The sequence below is a fragment of the Ursus maritimus genome, unplaced genomic scaffold, assembly GCF_017311325.1.
Source record: "Ursus maritimus isolate PB19 unplaced genomic scaffold, ASM1731132v1 scaffold_11, whole genome shotgun sequence".
Taxonomy (NCBI): domain Eukaryota; kingdom Metazoa; phylum Chordata; class Mammalia; order Carnivora; family Ursidae; genus Ursus; species Ursus maritimus.
Window position 1 is genome coordinate 21841725 of NW_024423453.1, and position 6611 is coordinate 21848335.

Below are 6611 nucleotides of genomic sequence, written 5' to 3' on the forward strand. Positions count from 1 at the left end.
TACATCCAATAATGTCCCAGCAGACATGAGTAATGAGCATTGTACCCAGAATAACAGGGACCCTATCGTTTTGGAATTTGTGCAGAAATGTTATTAAAATGAAAGAGAGAACTTCTTTCTACTGAATTGTAACTGTGGGTTTCAATGCTAAACTTGTTTGTCAAAATGCTATTGCCCGGAATCAGTGAAAAGCTTATATAAGACCAAAATATTTCACAAGTTGTTTGAGTACTATAAGAAATTTTGCTTTGGAGGAAGCTTGATGAAAGATCTTAACATTTAAAGATCCAGTGTCTTTCAGCTAAAATGGATAGCTATCTTTTGAGAGTATTTTTGAAGTAAAATTTACTTTTAAGATGGGACAAAAAAGAACACCCTTGATGATGAGTAAAAATTCCTAATGTCAGATCTTGAACATAAAAAAATAGAAGGATATTTACTTTCTCAGACAATAGATAAATAGGATGAATTGATTAAATTGCTGTTTTTGGTCAGACTGTTTACTTAGTAATGAGAACTTGGTGCAATGAGAACTTACTTTTTAACTAGAAATATACCAGAAATGTTTTTCTGTACTTATATGCCATAAAAACTTCTGAAGCACTCATTAACATTTAAATAATTGATGGGCTAAATACAAATGATTTCCATCTATTTACTTGAGGGAGACAACTGGTGATAAGGTAAAGGAGCACTAAAAAGAAAGGCCTAGAGTCTTGGCTTCAAATTTGGGTGCTATGTTTTTTGTGCAGTCATTTAACCCAAAGATGCTTTTTGTTGGGTGAGAACTTGTCTACATACTATCTGAACTTTCTTGCACCTTATATTTCTTTATCATGGTGCAATCAAGCAATCTTAACTAACAGACTTGAATAGATGCAGAAACCTGAACATAAAATGGTAAAATAGACATATTTAAGGGTGCACATAGTCCTAATATAAAAGATGAGTTATTTAAAAAAATTAATGAGTATTAGTAACTTCTTNTCTTACTTTAGGGGAGAAAGTCTCAGGAAAGACCTTTTGAAAGGCTCAAATTTTCCTTTTCTCACTCTAGAGATCCCTTTCCTTCAGAATTTTTGAGAAGGAGGTAGGTAGAAGGAAAGCGTTTAATGGAGAGGCAAAAGTGGCCAAGTTTAAAGGTGATAGGGGTGGGGAATGTTGAAAGTCCTTAAGACTAAGAGCAGTGTTGGGAGTTTGTGACCCCACTTGTTTAAGTCCCATATGCTAACTGACTGCGCCACTGGAGCGTCCTTTTTTTTTTTTTTTTTGCGATCCCACTTGTATATCACATCTTGGGTGGGGGCTGCTGCAGATTCTTTCAATAGTAATAATGGGAACAACAGCTCTTCTTTATTGCATAATTGCCAAGTACCACTCTACAGACAGTAGGGTGCTTTATGATAATTAACAAATTTAATGTTCATAATAATCCTTTGTGGTAGATTCTGGTCCTGGTGTATTCTAATAATTTTACAGATATGAGGTACAGACAAGTTAAATAACTTGCTCAAGTCAAAAAAGTAAGTTGATTTGATTATGGTGGTCTCAGCCTGTATTCTTAATGACTGGACATTTGCACTGTGTCCTCCTGAAGGTCATCTGTGTCTCTCTGTGAATAAGTCTGTGGTCAGAGGAGTACCAGCTCTTCACAGCAGCATGAATGGAAAGAGGAAGCAACTGCAATGTTTAGAATTACTACAGACTAAGGACCAGGTCCTTCCATGGTTGTATAGTATAATGTAAGCCCATGTTCCTAATATCCAGCAGAGAGGAAAATAACCCTGACTGAGAAACTATCCTGCCAGTCAGGTAGATGGGAGCCTGTAGCAGAATATGTCCAAGATGTATATCCAACTAGCATCTGAACATCTTTAATTGGCTGTCTAATAGGCATTTCAAGCTAAATGTGTCCAAAACTGGGCTCTTGAATTTCCCTTTGAGATATTGTGATTTATAATAAGAAATATATATTGGTCTTTGTCCCCATTTCTGGCACGGAGTTCCTAAAACCCTTGGAAATTTCCAAGTGATGAGAGAGATACAGGTCTTCTGAATGAGGTGACTTTTGGAATATACCTAAGGGGTGGGGTGTGTCTGTGTGCTGGATGCCAGGACAATCAACTTTGTGATTAGAAGGGAACTTTCAGGCCCCCCATGCCCCGAGTGAGGAGACGGGGCATGGAGATTGAGTTAAATTGCCAATGGTAAATGCTTAAATCAATCAGACCTATGTAATGGAGCTTCCTTAAAACTCAAAAGGACAGGGTTGAGAGAGCTTGTGGGTAGTGAACACTTGGAGATTTGGGGAAAGTGGTGTGCCTGGAGAAGGTATGAAACTTCTTGCCCCTTCCCACGTACCTCACCTATGCATCTCTTACATCTGGCTGTTTCTGAATTATATCCTTTTATAATAAACTGGTAATCTAATAAGAAAAATGTTTCTTTGAGTTCAACAAAGTAATTGGACCCAAGGAAGGAGAGAGTCGTAGGAACGTCTGATTTATAACCAGTTAGCAACAAGTACAGGTAACAATCTGGGCTTGCAACTGGTGTCTGAAGATGGGAACAGTCTTGTAGGACAGAGCCCTTAGCCAGTGGAATCTGATGCTATCTCCAGGTAGATAGTGTCAGAATTGAGATACATTATAGGACATCCAACCGATGTCCTGAGAATTGCTTGGTGGTGTGTGGGGAAGAACTTCTCCCCACCACCAACATAAACTGGAATTGATGATCAGGATACTTTCAGCCCTCAAGTTGGTTCTTCCTATAGTCTTTTCCATCTCAGTTGCGACAACTCCATTTTTCCAGTAGTTCAGCCCAAAACCTCGAAGTAATCCTTGACTCATCTCTTTCTCTTATAACCCAGATCTGCTTTTTCAGCAAATCCTTTTGACTCTCTTCTTCAAAATCTGACCATTTCTCACTGTGCCTACTGATACCAACCTGGTCCAAGCCACCATCATTTCTGGATTATTGCAGTAGCTTTGGACTAGTTCCCTGATTCTGCCCTTACTTTCCTTTAGCTTGTGTTCAATGTAGAGAACAAACTGGCCTTGTTGAGGATAGGTCAGATTATGTGATCCCTCTGTTCAGAATATTTTAATGCCTTCCCATTTCATTCAGAAAAGGTTTTAGTCATGACCTACGAACCGTATAGCATCTGGCTCCTCATTTTCTCTCTGATTTTATTCCTACCACTCTCAATTTTTTCTCTCAGCTCCCACCATACCAGCCTTCTTACTTCTACCTTGCAGTCCTAGGGCTTTTGAACTTGCTATCCCCTTTGTACGGAATGCTTTGAATGGAATGCTCTTCTTCTGGATACTGTGTATGACTAATTGATCTCACTTCCTTCCCATTTTAACTAAAAGTCTCCTTTTCAGTGAGGCCTTTCCCAGCTACCTTGCCCAAAATCTAATCTCCTCATACCCTCAACAATTCACATCCTTTCCCGTGCTTTATTTTTCCCATTGGAACATAACACTATCTAACATATCTTTGATTTATTTATCATGTCCATTGTCTATGTTCCTCACTAGAATGTTAGCTTTCCATGAAGATAAGGGTTATTGTCTTTTTCGATCACTGATTCATACCTAGTTCAGTGCCTGGTACAAAGTAGGTACTCAATAAATAGTTTCTGAATTTATGAATTTATAGAAACAGAAGAATGTAATATGACTTGTACCTTAGGGATATGTACAAAATTCATACTAAAACTTTTACCTACTTTTACCAGCAGGTTGATAATTAAATAAATTGGTGATGTAGTCTGACAATTAAGTTTCCAAGGCATTTAAAATATGTGATGTAAAAATAAGGAGGGTTTGTCATCTGATCTTGTCAGTTTGTCCTAGGATGCAGAAGACGACATAGGATACTCTCTCTGTATTGCTATTATTTATTTATGTTTTTGTTTATTTATATCCATCTGAGCTGGTGACCAGTTAGGTGATGATCCATTGATTATCTTAGTTACTCTGTCGTTTATGCTGATGTATTTCATTTCCACATGTTCACTGGGTAGATGAGACTAATAGCTAAGGGACTGTTAACATTGCTTTGGTGTGGATCTCTCCAGGAATATTTATCCAGGATTATTGTTTATCTTCCTACTCAGGAACTCTTTTTCTGTTGTGTAGTTATATATCCTTATTTCATTCCTGACACATATATGAATAACTTTTAGGGTTCAAAAGGAAACACTAAGGTACAAAAACTCATAACAGTAGCTGCCCCCAAGGAAGCTATATTATTTCTGGCTTAACTTTGTTCAGCTCATTAACTCTGCATTCAGTGAGAAAAGGGAAAGTTTGGGATTGCCATGGACTCAAACCTTTCCAGGAGGGGGAATCAATGAACAATGGAAAGGACCTCACAGAAAGAGAGGGATGTCAAAAGATAGAAGTCTGAGAGCAGGAGAGTCAGAAGCTTCGATGGTCAGGAAGAAAGACCTAAGGGTTATGTCAGTGCGAGAAGGTAGGTAGGAGATAATAATTAAATTGAATAGCGCATTTTAGTTTAATTTAGAAACACATACCTGGGTGTATATTCTCTTGGTTCTGATTTTCATGATGGAAACACCCATCCATTGACTAGGCAGGTGAAAACTGGAAGAGTAGCAAACAGCTCTGTGACTTAAACATGCAGCAGGAAATTTCTGACATTTTTTAGCTCTATAAAAATTGAATTAATAAAAATAACAATTGACTTCTCTTCAGAAACTGTTGATTTAGAGAAAAAATGTAAGTTAAAAGAAGTGGAGGCAAAGGATCCCTCCACCTCTGATTTAATACTATACTTTGTGGTATGCAGAATAATGGCCCCTAAAGATGTCTACATTCTAATCCCCAGAACCTGTGATCATGTTACCTTCTATGGCAAAAGGGTCTTTGCTGATGTGATTAAGTCAAGGACCTTAAGAGAGGGACATTATCCTGGATTATCTGGATGGGCCCTATGTAATCCCAAGGGTCCTTGTATGCATGAAGCAAGATAATTGGAGATGCAGAGGTTGGAGTGATGTGGCCATGAGTCAAGGAAACAAATTCTTTCCTAGAACTTGAGAAGGAATACAGCTGTATTGACCCATTTTAGACTTCTGACCTCCATGACTAAGATAATGAATTTGTATCGTTTTAAACCACTAATATTGTTGTAATGTGTTGACAGCAGCAATAGGAAACTAATACAGGCTCTGAAAGCAGAGCTTTAGAATTGAATTGTTGGGTGATTGAATCAAGATAATTTTCCTAATTTTATTTTTGTTTTCCTTCCAAGGCTTTCATAGACATAATAAAGTAAATACTATAGCTCTTCTGATAAGTGATACCAAGTAGCTGTGGCACCAATAGTTATCTGGATTTACAAAATACATTTTACTCCTAGAAAAAACCGAATATATTAGATATGTTTTGAATGACCATATAGTCTTCGTTCAATGGATATCTACTTAACCTCTGTCCAAGTGGCTGATTGATGAATAAATAAGTAGTATAACCTGCCAATTAAGTTTCCAAGGAATTTAAAATACATGAAGTAAAAAGAGACAGAGTAGGCTTCTTTTAAGTCTTGCGATTTTCAGAATGTTTAAAGCACCAATCTTTCAGGCCTCACTCTTGTGATAAAGAGTATAACAAAACCAGGAAAAGTGGAGCTGTTTGAATCCATTTTTGAGTCAGAGACTAGAAGAAGAATGGACAAACAGTATGAAACCTTTGTACTATTTTTACAAGTCATTCTCATTAAAGTCTGAAGACTGTAAAGCTATTGGGCTCCTTCTAGGATAATGTCCCCCCTACTGTTATATTTCTTCCAATGAAACCCATCTGTGAGCTTTTTCAGGATGTTCATGACATGCATTTAAATTGCCTGTTGTGTTCCAGAAACCTCTTCTTCCTGCAAACAAGTGGTGACCTCTCTGCTCTATGTTCATTTAAGGGACAGACACTGTACATCATCCCAGGCAGGCAGCCAAATGATGGCCACATCCTGTTCAATGCAAAAATACACATTTTCATTAAACCATGATAATTAGAAAAAGTAGCATAGAGGAATATGAGTAATTCCATCAGTAATTACAGCAATTATACCCTTAATTGCCATGCCACCTCCAGTGTCACATTATATATATGTACTGGCGTTTTACAGAGAAAACACTCGTATGTTTTATATTAAAGATGTACCTGATTACATCAGGTATTTCTAGTGGTTAAAAGGTAATCGAGGTAGTATTGTTTCATCCTTGCAATGATCAAAGCAAAGTGCACTGTATTGTCATCATCACTGTCATTATTGAGTGCTTTTTCAAGACACAAATTTCTCTGTATTCAAGAAACAGAGGAATAAAAGCCAGTATACTAGAAACAATCATTTCATACAGTTTTCTCCCCAAAATGGTGAAAAACAGTTTCTCAGATTTCCCAAGAAAGAGAAAAATACCTATTTGATGTTTCTTCACTTCTGTTCCTGGAGCATATGGTTAGAGTTAGCCTATTAAAATTTCTAAATATTTACCTCTGGATTTGACTTTCCAGTCTCCCATTTCTCTGCTAGTGTATTAGAAACAAATCTTTATGTTCACCTGGTGTTATTGCAGTAGAAAA